General features: G+C 39.3%; 1 pseudogene; it reads left to right on the plus strand.

The window, feature by feature from the left end:
• Positions 1-332: 332 nt before the first annotated feature.
• LOC100346491 (ADP/ATP translocase 2 pseudogene) overlaps positions 333-15,079 on the plus strand; it is a 104,409-nt pseudogene continuing 89,662 nt past the window's right edge.

Raw genomic sequence — 15,079 nt, forward strand, 5'->3', positions numbered from 1 at the left:
CCAGGACCAGATTTTACCTCATAGATCTAGTATTCAGGTGGGCTACCGCAGCCACTGGTTTGGCATTGATTGACCCAGCCTATAGGTTGATCCCACTGCTATATAGCTCCTGTAGGGCCAAGCTTCAGGCAAGCTCTTGGAGCCCCAGACACTAGGATGATCCTTGTGGAAACCAAGGTTCCAGGTTCCTCCCTAAAGACACAGTTGGAAGGTTTTGCCTAGTGGATTCTGGAACTAAGCCAGTTCCAGAAAACTCATGATCCAGGTCTATGTCTGTAGCTTTACATGCCACCCTTGCTTCTGTGTCCTCAGATACCTGCTCTGTCCACTCGATGACCCACATACAAGCTGGCTTGCCTGAGAACTCCAGCAGCAAATCTCCTCATGGACTTAGTCTGCTCACCAACATCTTAAAAGAATCTCGTATAGCATCCTTTCAGTCTGAAGTTATCCTTCCTTAAAAAAAAAAAAAAAAAAAAACTCTCTGATGGGGCCGGCGTTGTGACGTGGTGGGTAACGTTCCCACCTGCAGTGCCAGCATCCCATATAGGCACCAGTTCGAGTCCTGACTGCTCCACTTTCGATCCAGCTCTCTGCCATGGCCTGGGAAAGCAGTGGAAGATGGCCAAGTCCTTGGGCCCCTGCACCCATGTGGGAGATTCAGAAGCTCCTGGCTCCTGGCTTTGGAGTGGTGCAGCTCCATCTATTGTGGACATCTGGGTAGTGAATCAGCAGATGGAAGACCTCTCTCTCTCTCTCTGCCTCTGCCTCTTTGTAACTCTGCCTTTCAAATAAATAAATAAATCTTAAAAAAAGAGATTGAAGCAGTAATTACAAACCTCAAAACAAAGAATAACCCAGTATTGATGGCTTAACTTGTGACTTCTACAAAACGATTAAATAAATGTCCTAACAAGAAATTACAACACAATAAAGAAACAGAGAGCATTCAAATTGCAAAAGAAGAAATAAAATTGTCTCTGTTTGCGTGTGGTGTGATATTACATATAGAAAATCCAAAGCATTCAAAAAATTTTAGAACTAAGTAAAGTTGCAGAATGCAAAATCAACATGCAAACTATTTTGTGTTTCTGTACATTAACAATAAAATCTCCAAAGTGGAATTGAGGAAAACAACCACATTTACATTACCATCAGAAAACTAAACTATTTAAGAATAAATTTAAAAAAGAGGTCTGCACCCTAATGTTTATTGCAGCTCAATTCACAATAGCTAAGACCTGGAACCAACCTAAATTCCCATCAATGATAGACTGGATAAAGAAATTATGGGATATGTACTCTTTAGAATACTATACCGCAGTAAGAAACAACGAAATCCAGTCATTTGCAACAAAATGGAGGAATCTGGAACACATCATGCTGAGTGAAATAAGCCAGTCCCAAAGGGACAAATACCATATGTTCTCCCTGATCGGTGACGACTGACTGAACACCAAGAGGGAAACCTGTTGGAGTGAGGTGGACACTATGGGAAACGGTGGCTTGATCAGCATAGCCCTGACTGTTAATGAACAACTTAATACATTATCCCTCTTAGTAGTTTTTTTATCTGTTCTACTTAATATGACTGGTTTAGTTCTGTAATTGATGCACAGTTATTCTTAAGTGTTGAAAATTAACTGAAATGTGATCCCTGTTGAACATGGGAGTGGGAATGGGAGAGGGAAGAGATGTATAATTTGGGACATGCTCAGGCTGACTTGCCCCAAGTGGTGGACTTGGAAGCATACCAGGGGATTCCAATTCAATCCCATCAAGGTGGCATGTACCAATGCCATCTCACTAGTCCAAGTGATCAATTTTAGTTCACAATTGATCATAATGAAAGGACTAAGAGTCAAAGGGAGCACATAAACAAGTCTAGTACCTGCTAACACCAACCGATAGAATAAATAAAGGGGAGAGTGATCCAACATGGGAAGTGAGATACTCAGCAGACTCATAGAATGGCAGATGTCCTAAACAGCACTCTGGCCTCAGAATCAGCCCTAAAGGCATTCGGAGCTGGCTGAAAAGCTCATGAGAGTATTTCAGGCATGGAAAGCCAAGACACTCTGGCAAAAGATCTCTGCGAGTGAGATCCCAGTGGAAAGAACAGGTCATCAAAGAAGGAGGTACCTTTCTCTGAAGGGAGGAGAGAACCTCCACTTTGACTATGACCTTGTCTAAACAAGATAAGAGTCGGAGAACTCAGAGGGCTTCCATAGCCTTGGAAACTCATGACTGGAGCATAGGGAGATTACTGATGCCATAGACAGGAGTGTCAATTGGTAAAGTCAACAACAGGAGTCACTGTGCAATTACTCCTCATGTAGGATCTCTATCCTTAATGTGCTGTACATTGAGATTTAATGCTATAACGAGTACTCAAACAATATATTTCACTTTGTGTTTCTATGGGGGTGCAAACTGTTGAAATCCTTACTTAATGCATACTAAACTGATCCTCTGTAAAAAAGAAAAAAAAGAAATTATCAATTCCCAACTTGACTCTCACTGGGATTAAGCATGACAATAGGTCTGCTCTGAAAAAAAAAAAAAAGAATAAATTTAATTAAGGCATTGAAAGATTTACACATTTTAAATGATAAAATATTGATGAAAGATAATTAAGGAAGATACAAATAAATGGAAAGATTTCTGTGTTCATGAATTGGAAGAATTAATATTGTTAAAATATTCACACAGGAGCCATCATTGTGGTACAGCAGGAAAAGCCACAACCTGTTCATGTCCTGGCTACCCCACATCTGATCCAGCTCCCTGCTAATGGCCTGAGAGAAGCAACAGAAGATGGCCCAAGTGCTTGGCCCTTCCTTGCCACACACATGGATAACCTGGAAGAAGATCCTGGTTCCTGGCTTCATCCAGGCCCAGCACTCACTTTTGTGGCCACCTAGGGAGTGAACCAGTGAATGGAAGATCTCTCTCTCTGTCTCTCCCTCTTTATGTAACGCTGATTTCCAAATAATTTTTTTTGACAGGCAGAGTTAGACAGTGAGAGAGAGAGACAGAGAGAAAGGTCTTCCTTTGCTGTTGGTTCACCCTCCAATGGCCGCCACGGCCGGCACACCACGCTGATCGGAAGCCAGGAGCCAGGTGCTTCCTCCTGGTCTCCCCCTGCGGGTGCAGGGCCCAAGCACTTGGGCCATCCTCCACTGCACTCCTGGGCCACAGCAGAGAGCTGGACTGGAAGAGGGGCAACTGGGACAGAATCCGACGCCCCAACCGGGACTAGAACCCAGTGTGCCGGCACCGCAGGCGGAGGATTAGCCTATTTAGCTGCGGTGCCGGGCCCAAGTAAAATTTTAAAAGTTCATACAATCCAGAGCTTTCTACAGATTCAATACAATGCTTCTCAAAATTCTATTCACAGAAATAGAAAAATCGATCCTAAAATTCCCATGAAACCACAAATAACCCAAAATGGTCAAATCAACCTGGAAAAAAAAAAAAACCCTCAAAGTTAGTGACATCACACTTCCTGATTTCAAATACTACAAAACTATAGTATTCAAAATAGCATGATATTGGCATTAAAAATAGACATATAGACAAATTGAACAAAAGAGAAAGGCTAGAAATAAATCTCAACATTTATCGTTGATTGATATTGGACAAAAGTGCCAGGGTACCCAATAGGGAATGGAAAATCTCTTCAAAAATAACTGCTGTTTCAACAAACAAGAGAATGAAGAGACAAGTTATGGACTGGGAGAAAATATTTGCAAGATACATATTCGATATGGGTTAAATATCCAACATATATAAGAAATTCAAGCAACTCAATAGCAAGAAAATGAATAATGCAATTCAAAACTGAGCAACAGACCTGCATAGACATTTCTGAAAGGAAGATGTGCAAATGGTCAACAGGTATATGAAAAAAAGTTCAATGTCACCAATAATCAGTAAATATAAATCAAAACCATTATGGGATTTACCTCACAGTGGTTATGGTGGCTATTATTAAAAAGACAAAAGATAAATGTTATTGAGCATGTGGAGCAAGAGGATGCTTGTGTACTGTTGATGGGAACAAAATTGGTAGAGCTCCTGTAGAAAATATGGAAGTATCTCAAAAAATTAAAAATAGAATTACTATATGGTACAGGCATCCCATGTCTGGGTATAATTCTGAAAAAATATGAAATAAGTAACTAGAAGAGATATCTGAACTCCCATGTTTATTACAGCATTATTCACAGCAGGCAAAGCATGAAATCTAAGTGTCAATTGGATAAATGGATAAAGAAAATATGATATATATACATAGTCTGTATAAACACACACACACACACACACATACGCACACACAGTAGAACATTCTTCAGCCTTCAAAATGAAGGAAATCCTCTAGGTTTTGACAACATAGATGAACCCAGAAGACATTATGCTAATTGTAATAATAAGTCAGGCACAGAAAGACAAATACTTCATGATGTGACTTATAGTTGGATGCTTAGAAAGTCATATTCATAAAAACACACAATAGAATGGTGGTTGCAGAGGCTGCATGGTAGGAGAAATAGGGAGATGTTGGTCAAAGGGCATAGAGCTAGTTATATATGATGAATAAGTACTGTAGAGCTAATATACAGCATGGTAATTATAGTTAATAATACTGTATTATATACTTAAAATTTGCTAAGAGAGTAAATTTTAAACATTCTTAGCACGAAATATGGTAAATATATGGGATTATGGACATATTACGAGTTTGATTGTGGTAATCATTTCATAATGCATATACAGATATCAAAATTTCACACATTGTTCACTGCAAATATGTATAACTTACCAATTATAACTCAATAAAGCCAGAAAAAAATTAAAGTTTGGTGGCGAAATTTTTCCTTAGGATGTGTTAATTCTCTTGGTTCTCTTCTAAAAATATTCAGTGGAATGGCTGGAGATGTTTGATAGTGGCATGGCTCCATTTTATCTCAGCAATAGTTCAAATTTTCTGCAGTAGACTCATTGCCAAATGCTTGGGCACTTTTCAGTTAAGCTGATCTACTTGACAGTATTTCTAATATTCATTTAGCTGTTCAACCAATATTCATTGATTGCTTTTTATGAGCAAAACATAGTTGGGTGTATAATCATAGTTCCATCTTCAACATATGAGTGCTAGAGTAAGAAAGACCTAGATTAAATTCCCAGTTCTACATACTTGCTGTTTGTACATGAGCGATTTACCTAAATTGTTTGCTGTTTCCTCATGTATAAAATTAGAGATTAAAAATAACCACCTCATCAAGTTTCTGAAAGGATTTACACAGAAAATGTATATGACAGCATATAGCAAAATTCTTAATTCAAAGTAGACAGTCAATGAATATTAAAGTTCATTGCCCTCTTATGAAATTACTCTTGCTAGACAAATGTTTTTGAACAATTCTGACAACTTGTTTACTCAAATCTACAAAAAAATTTAATGGCTTCATCCATTTACAAATCATTGTGCATAAATATTATGCCCCATTTCAAAAAGAACATGAAGAAATAATGTCTAATATAACACTGAACTCTAAAATCAAGGAGAAAAAAATCAACACTCTAGACAAGGAACAAAATCAACAATAGGAATACGCAGGCAATTCAAAGAAAAAATGCATAGATATAATAAACAAAAATTACTTAGTCTAATAAAGAATTAAGAAAAGATAAATGACAATAACAATGAGAAATGATGCTTTGTCTATAGAGTAAGTAAATTCTGATAGAACTCACTGTTGAAAAGAATGTTAGAAAAAGTGGCCCTGTATATTTTGGATGTAATAGAAGTTGGGGCCGGCGCCATGGCTCACTTGGCTAATCCTCCGCCTGTGGCACTGGCACCCCGTGTTCTAGTCCTGGTTGGGGCGCTGGGTACTAGTCCCGGTTGCTCCTTTTCCAGTCCAGCTCTCTGCTGTGGCCCAGGAGGGCAGTGGAGGATGGCCCAAGTGCTTGGACCCTGCACCCGCATGGGAGACAGGGAGGAAGCACCTGGCTCCTGGCTTTGGATGGGCACAGTGCCGGCCGTGGGTGCCATTAGGGGAGTGAACCAACGGAAGGAAGACCTTTCTCTCTGTCTCTCTCTCACTGTCTATAACTCTCTCTCTGTCTCTCTCTCCACTAACTCTGCCTGGCCAAAAAAAATAAATAAATAAATAGAAGTTGGTACAGCATCTTTGGAGGGCAATTTGACAACATTTATCACATTGTAAAATACAGATAGCTTTTTACCCAGAAAATTTATTTCTGCATGAGCCAACATTAGAAGCAACTAAACACATAGGAAAAGAGAATTAATTAAATATTAATTAAATAAGATTACAAGGAACCTAAAAGCTAGAGATAAATTCAAATCATGTTCTATTAATTTTTAAAATGATCATGAAACTTGTTTTTTGCAGTATAAATTGTAGTCCTCTAAGGAGATAAAACCTTAAATAATTTTATATTATACACATATTTCTATAATAAATTTAATAAAGATATTAGAATGTCTTTATATTAGAATAAATAAATTGGGATTAGACATAAAGATGGAAAACATTTTTTCTAGTGAGTAAAATATTGCAGTTAGTGAAAAACACTCTACCATGATTTTAATACTCTCAATAATTCTTTCCCAAAATAATGATAGAATTTACCATCTAATGCTTATTTTAAAAAATATGTTCTCCCTGATCGGTGACAACTGACTGAACACCAAAATGGAAACTTGTTGAAGTGAAAGGGACACTATGGGAAACGGTGACTTGATCAGCATAGCCCTGACTGTTAATGAACAACTTAATACATTATCCCTCTTAGTAGTTTTTTTTGTCTGTTCTACTTAATATGACTGATTCAATTCTGTAATTAATACACAGTTATTCTTAAGTGTTGAAATTTAACTGAAATGTGATCCCTGTTAAACATAAGAGTAGGAATAAGAGAGGGAAGAGATATATAATTTGGGACATGCTCAAGCTGACTTGCCCCAAATGGTAGAGTTAGAAACATACCAGGGGACTCCAATTTAATCCCATCAAGGTGGCATGTACCAATGCCATCTCACTAGTCCAAGTGATCAATTTCAGTTCGCAATTGATCATAATGAAAGGACTAAGAGTCAAAGGGAGCACATAAGCAAATCTAGTACCTGCTAACACTAACCGATAGAATAAATAAAGGGGAGAGTGATCCAACATGGGAAGTGAGATACTCAGCAGACTCATAGAATGGCAGATGCCCTAAATAGCACTCTGGCCTCAGAATCAGCCCTAAAGGCATTCAGATCTGGCTGAAAAGCCCATGAGAGTATTTCAGGCATGGAAAGCCAAGACACTCTGGCAAAAGATCTCTGTGAGTGAGATCTCAGTGGAAAGAACAGGTCTTCAAAGAAGGAGGTACCTTTCTCTGAAGGGAGGAGAGAACCTCCACTTTGACTATGACCTTGTCTAAACAAGATAAGAGTCGGAGAACTCAAGGGGCTTCCATAGCCTTGGAAACTCATGACTGGAGCATAGGGAGATTACTGATGCCATAGACAGGAGTGTCAATTGGTAAAGTCAACAACAGGAGTCACTGTGCACTTACTCCTCATGTAGGATCTCTGTCCTTAATGTGCTGTGCATTGAGATTTAATGCTATAATGAGTACTCAAATAATATATTTCACTTTGTGTTTCTATGGGGGTGCAAACTGTTGAAATCTTTACTTAATGCATACTAAACTGATCCTCTGTAAAAAAAAATAAATTTTAATAATAATGATAAACTAATTAGTATCTTCTGGGTACTGTTACAGAAAAATATTCAATCACTCTTATAGATTGCATCTCTATTTTTGAAATTTAGAGGCATATTCACCAAAATGCTTATATTGCTATAATCTACTTTATTCAAGACAAGGACATTTCACTAAGATTAAATGAAATAAGATTGTGTTGGGGACTTTAGGACATTGAAATTTCAGTCCACTCTGAATCAAAGAGATGGAAAGGTTAACACAAATGAAATACAATTAAATATTTAGTTCTTTGTGCTTCATTTCACAGCATGTGTTCATCTCTGTCAGATAGAGGTAGTAGAGTAACAGTTTTGTTTTCCAAAACATGATACTGACCTACAAGTTATTATGTGAATGTGAGAAGATAAAAATGTGACCATACAAAGCTAACTGTTTCACAGAGCCACAGTTCTAAATAAAAAAAAAAAATCCTAGGCTTGCTTTTAATATTTGTTTCCTACAAATATTTACCCAGTTTACCTGGAATTGGAAAAGATTCGGGTGATATGGAGGGAAATAAAATGTAAGCAAGTCTAGCTTTTTGATCAAGTTTGCTTTCTGAGTAGTTGTACTAAGTAAAGAGGATTTTCAGGTAGTTTCATTGTTTTGCGTCAAAAATCTCCCATCCCTTAATATCAAGAATTAGACTTCAAAAACATTTTGAAGCAGGCATTATTCATCTTGAATGTTTTCAATAGTGTTCTTATGCCTTCCGGCTTGTCTCTATCCCACATTCAACATCTTACCTCCTCTGCTGTTATATCCAATCTGTCATGGATTCTTCCTTAAGTGTCAGTAAGAGGCTGACACTTAATATTTTTGTTATGATAACACAGGCAAAAAAAATCAACAAAAATATTTCACAATAACTAAAGTGCTGTGGACTTGGTGTATTATACTTCTTGGGACAAAGGAGAAGGAAAAGTGTAACTTAAAGTTACAATTTGCAGTGATCATTTCATAAACTGTGAATGCAGAACTATTTGAGCCACCAAATCAATAACAGAGGTAATTAAATGATTTTATGCATAAAGGTGGTCCTCGGACGATTATGTCTAAGTTTAATTATATTTTCTTGTTCAAGATCTCTGTTGATGTTCTTGGTTCCTTGAATTTACTTTTTTAAAAGATTTTATTTATTTATTTAGTTGAGAGGTAGAGTTACACACAGAGAGATGGAAAAACAGAGAGAAAGAATTTCCATCTGCTGGTTCACACCCCAGATGGCCGCAAGGGCCAGAGCTGCACTGATCTGAAGCCAGGAGCCAGGAGCTTCTTCTGGGTCTCCCACGTGGGTGCAGGGGCCCGAGGACTTGGGCCATCTTCTACTGCTTTCCCAAGCCATAGCAGAGAGCTGGATTGGAAGTGGAGCAGCCGGGACTCGAACCGGCACCCATATGGGATGCTGGCACTGCAGGCGGTGACTTTACCCACTACACCACAGGTGGATAGGAAGTGGAGCAGCCAGATCTCCATGATCTTCTCTGCAATACCTGAACAAGGCTATCGAATATTGTACTTCCTTTTTGTTTGCTGGAGGCTTTAAGGACAGGCTCAGTGATTCTTCTCTGGGTATCTATTCACATGGTACTTAAGAAGTGCAGCTGACTAGTAGATTCTGGTTCCGTGTTAAGATTAATTTTTCTTACTTTATTATTCAAATATTAAGCAAGTCTTTTGCTTAGGTAATTTTCTTTTTTCTTTCTCTGGTTTCTATTTTGTTGTGATATGCCCATATTTTCAGTTCCTTCTACTTATTTTAGATTTGTTTTAGTCCTCTTTATCTAATTCACTGAAGTGGAACTTTAGGTCAGAGATCTTTCTATAAAAGGATATATGATGGGGTTTGCATTGCGGCGTAGCAGGTAAAGCCAAATGGCCTAAGTGCTTGGGCACCTGTTATCCATGTAGGGAGAGCTAGAATAAGCTCCTGGCTCTTGGTTTTTGCCTGGCCCAATGCTGGCTGTTGGGTCCATCTAGAGAGTGAATCAGTGGATGGAAGATTTCTCTCTCTCTCTCTCTCTTTCTCTCAGTAACTCCTACTTTCAAATAAATATTTTTAAAAAGGGATATATGATAGATATTTTAGGCTGTGAAAGCCATATGGTCTGTATTGGAAATATTCAACTCTGCCATTGTAGTACAAAAGTAGCCATGGACAATATATTGGCATAACTGTTTCTTTTGTTAAAGGTTTACTTATTTATTTTGAGAGGCAGAGTTATAGACAGAGAGAAGGAGAGACAGAGAGAGAGAGGTCTTCCATCTTCTGGTTTACTCCCCATATGGCTGCAATGGTCAGAGTAGGGCCAATCCAAAGCCAGGAGCCAGGAGTTTCATCTGGGTCTCCAATGTGGGTGCAGGGGCCCAAGCACTAGGGCCATCTTCCAATGCTTTCCCAGGATATCAGCAGGGAGCTGGATTGGAAGTGGAGCAGCCAGGACTCAAACCGGTGCCCATACGGGGTGCCGGCACTGCAGGCAGAGGCTTAACCTACTATGCCACAGCACTGGCCCCTATTAACTGTGTCTTGATAAAACTTTCTTTGTACAAATATGTGAAGGGCCTGATTAGGTATGCAGCTGTGATATTCTGAGTTTGCTTTGGGTTGTTGCTTTGAGGTCAATTATCTTTTCTAATATAAGTATTAAAACCTACACATTCCTCTGTGAGAACTGCGTTAGTTATTCTCCACAGCTTTTCATACTGAACATTCTTATGGAATTTTGAATTCTAATGGATTTGGATGTTGTTTGCCCCTCCAAATTTTTATGTGCTGGAAATATGGCCCGTAGGGTGGAGATATTGAGAGTTGGTAGAACGTTTAAGAGTCTACTTGGCAGTGCTTAGATCAAAGGGGTTCCACTCTCATGAATGGATTAGTATCTTTATGGAGAAACCAGATTACATCTCTTGGAAGTGAGTTAGATCCCACTGAAGCAGATTAGCCACCATGAGAGTGAGCTGGTATGAGGACTCTCACACATGTCTTTGGTCTTTCTCACACACATACTCTTCCATATTTGCCTGCTTTCCTTTTGCTTTTCCACCATGCGTTGATCAACATGAGTTCTTACTAGAAAATCAGCAGATGCTTATGCCATGCTCTTAGGTCCCTAGAACTGTTCAAGTGAAATAAAAGAAAGGCATTTTAACAATTATTTAGTTGTTACATTGTTTCTATTTTCTTTTGTGATTTCTTCAACTTCAAGATATTATTCAGGGGCCAGCAATCTGGTACAGGGGGTTAATCCCATATGGGTGCTGTTCATGTCCCAGCTGCTCCATTTTCGATCCAGCTCCCTGGTAATATGCCTGGGAAAGCAGTGGAAGGTGACCCAAGTCCCCGGGCCCCTGCAACTATGTAGGAGATCTGGAAGAAGCTCCTGGCTCTCAGCTTCGGCCTGGTACAGCCCTGGCTCTGTGGCCATTTTGAGAGTGAACCAATGGATGGAAGATCTCTCTGTCTCTCCTTCTCTTTCTCCATAACTCTACCATTCAATCAAATAAATAAATCTTCAAAAGGAAAAAAAGATGATTATTTAATTTCCAAATATACAAGTTTTTCCTAAATATCTTACAGTTATTGAGGTCTAATCTATATACTTAATAATAAAGCTCCTATAACATTCTAGGAAGAGCTTTCCTAAGGGGTTGGGGTTGTGGTACAGTGGGTTAAGCCACCATCTGAAATGCTGGCATGACATATGAGTGCCCGTTTGAGTTTTGGCTGCTCCACTTCCAACCCAACTCCCTGATAATGCACCGGAGAAACAACAGAACATGGTTCAAGTATGTGGGAGACCAGGATGGAGTTCCTGGCTCCTGGATTGGCCTGGCCTAGTCCTGGCCAATGCTGCCATATGGGAGTAAATCAGCTGATGGAAGATCTGTCCCTCCCTCTCTATCTGAAATTCTACCTCTCAGATAATATAAAATAAATCTTAAAAAAATAAGGATATCCAAATGACTGTGAAGGAAAGGACAATATAGGTATAAAAATCATTGTCTAAGGTTGTAGATTGACAGGGGGTGTGGGTAGTGAGCAGAAAAGAACTCTGTTTCTAAGAGACAGAAATAAATCTCAGGTTAAAAACTAGAAAATCTTTGACTGCCAATCTATGAACTCCTGGAGTTACCTCTTCTTTTTTTTCCCTGGGGGCAAAAGGTAACCTCTTTTTCCTCTATTCCTCAAAACCAGATGTTAAGGAACAGGATGTGAAATAGCCCTCTATTCCTATTCCCCCAAACATGAATTCTTTCTAATGGCCATTGTAGATGGTCCTGTGGAGAGCAAAAGACAAAAGAGATTCTCTCACAGATTAAAACAAAGGACATGAAGGACAATAGAAATGGAAATGCTTCCTGAATTACAAATACAATACTCTATAATGAATGGATTCACTCCATTTGTCAGACGTTGAGCCCTCCATATTCCAAAGCTATGGTATGAATTATATGCTATGAACGAATATGTTGTTTCCCATATGGTCGTTTCTGAATGGGAATTTTTATTAGTTATCCCAATCTTTCCCCACCATTGTGTACTATATGCAGTGGGAGTAGAAAAATTGTCTTTTATAGGATAAATTATTGCAATGAGACAGTTACTCTGGACTTGTAAACAAGAACAGTACTTAACCCAAGGATCCTAGACTTGGTTCTGGTTTCAGCCACTGGATTACATAGTGGATAGTTTCCTTAGGAGGGGGCATGTGAGTGTGTTTCATGTACCTTTTAGATCAAAAACAGGAAGGAGAGTATGTATTCATGCTAGATAGCCAAAAGGGTAATTCTTAGTATATATCCCAAATATTAATTTCCTCTCACTGATTGTTAATCCTCTAGCATCTCTGATTGGACTAACCTCATTAGAGTAACTATACTTCTTTTGCCATAGGTGATCCAATTGGAATGAATTTAAGACTTCTGTTCATGTTTGAAGAAGAAAGTCATTTCTGCCTTAGATATAGATACAAAAAGCATATAGTTTTACAGCAGTCATTTCCCCTAGTGGTTAAGGCACTTGGGTCTTGTATCAGAGTACACAGATTTAATACCCAGCTGAGACTCCAGCTTCCCAGAAATGCAGATCCTGGGAGGCAATAGTAATGGTTCAAGTATTTGGTTCTCTGCCACCCACCTGGAAGACTTGGATTGAATTCCTAGCTCCTAGTTTCTACTGAGCCCAGCCCCAGAACATGTGACCATCTGGGGAGTGAACCAGAAGATAAGAGCTCATTCACTCTTTCTCCTGTTTCCTATCTCCAGCTCTCCCACTCTCTCTCTGTTTTTCTCTACCTCTCAAAAACAAAAGAATATAGTCCCATTTTTTTGACAGGCAGAGTTAGACAGTGAGAGAGAGAGAGAGAGAGAGAGAGAGAGAGAGAAAGGTCTTCCTTCCATTGGGTTCACCCCCCAAATGGCTGCTACGGCCGGCATGCTGCGCCTGTCTGAACTCAGGAACCAGGTCTTCCTCCTGGTCTCCCACATGGGTGCAGGGCCCAAGTACTTGGGCTATCCTCCACTGCCTTCCCGGGCCACAGCAGAGAGCTGGACCGGAAGAGGAGCAACCAAGACAGAACCTGGCGCCCCAACCGGGACTAGAACCCGGGGTTCCGGCACCGCAGGCGGAGGATTAGCTTAGTGAGCTGCAGCGCCAGCCTGCATTTGGTTTTGGCAGCTGTCATGTGACTCCATGCATTTAAAGACAGTGATTTGTGTATCCTTTGTACTGCTCTCAACTAAGAGGCACAACTTCATTAACATTCTGGAAATGCTTACTGTGATAATCCAGTTTTGTCTATGTATTTTTTTTCAAGTGTGTAATTCTCCAGGTACAGTCATTTTAGGGCAATGTGGAGCAGGAATTACCTAGAGAGAAGATAATCTTAATCTCTACTAGAAAGAATTTGACTAGGATCTCAAACCACAGTGACCTTGGACATAATATCAGAATACTTGGGGGCATATGCAGCACAGTGCAGATAATTTAGACAAATATATTTTATCTCTAATCATGTTTTTCCCCCAAAGCTCTGTCAGGTGATAATTGTGATGAACAGACCCTGGTTACATGTGAGTCCAAAGTTTCCTTTTGTTCCCAGTTAAGGAATGTACGAGAGGTAGTGTAAAACCAGTTCCTTGATCATTCCCCCTACATCCTTGTCCTTTGTCTTGACACAGAACATCAGAATACCAACAGCAAGAGGATGCATGCACATGGAATTGCATGGAATGTGAGCTCCTTGTCTTGAACACTAGAGCTTACTTAAAACATTTATTTCTTTGGGATCCAACATTTCTCTTGTTCTACCAACTGAAGCCAGGTGGAGTGTTTCTTAGACAGGAGACAGGTACTCATTATTCCATAAGATATAGGAATAACCAGGCCATATGGAGAAAACGGAGTTAGGAATTTCAAAACAGTCAAGAAGAAAGAGTTTTCTCACTGCTGCTCTTTCTGAAACCATCATTTAATTCTTTCTGTTTTAGTTCTGAAACTATCTTTTAATTCTTTCTGTCTCTGTCTCTCTGCCTTTCTCTCTCTCTCTCTCTCTCCCTCTCTCTCTCACACACACACACACACATAACCATACATACTATGCTCTGTTTCAACATTGTCACTGCCATTTTAACTTCAACTTTACATGCAATATAAATCCAATGCCTGACATTCAGTGATCCACTCTCTCCAGTTCCAAACTGAAAATTCATGCACTAGTGACAAGAATGTGTATTCTGCAACTGTAGGATGAAGAGTTCTGTAGATATCCGTTAGGTCCATTTGGTCTATAATGTCGATTAACTCTGTTTCCTTGCTGATTTTCTGTCAGGTTGATCTGTCCAATGTTGAAAGTGGGGTATTGAGGCACTCCATTACTAATGTATAGCAGTCTATGTCTCCCTTTAGATCCATTAACATTTCTTTTAAATAGCCAAGTGCCCTGTAATTGAGTGCATACACATTTATTACATCATATCTTCCTGTTGAATTGATCCCTTAATCATTACATAGTGCCCCTCTTTGTCTCTTTTAACTGTTTTTGTGTTACAGTCTATTTTGTCTGATGTTAGGATGGCTACACCAGCTGTTTTTTGGTTTCTGTTAGCATGGAATATCTTTTTCCATCCTTTCACTTTCAGTCTGCGTGTATCTATTTTGGTGAGATGTGTTTCTTGGAGGCAACAGACAGATGGGTCTTGTTTTTTTAATCCATTCAGCCAGTCTGTATCTTTTAACTGGAGAGTTGAGGCTATTTACATTCAAAGTGACTACTGATAAGTAATG

The sequence above is a fragment of the Oryctolagus cuniculus genome, chromosome X (genome assembly GCF_964237555.1).
Source record: "Oryctolagus cuniculus chromosome X, mOryCun1.1, whole genome shotgun sequence".
NCBI lineage: Eukaryota > Metazoa > Chordata > Mammalia > Lagomorpha > Leporidae > Oryctolagus > Oryctolagus cuniculus.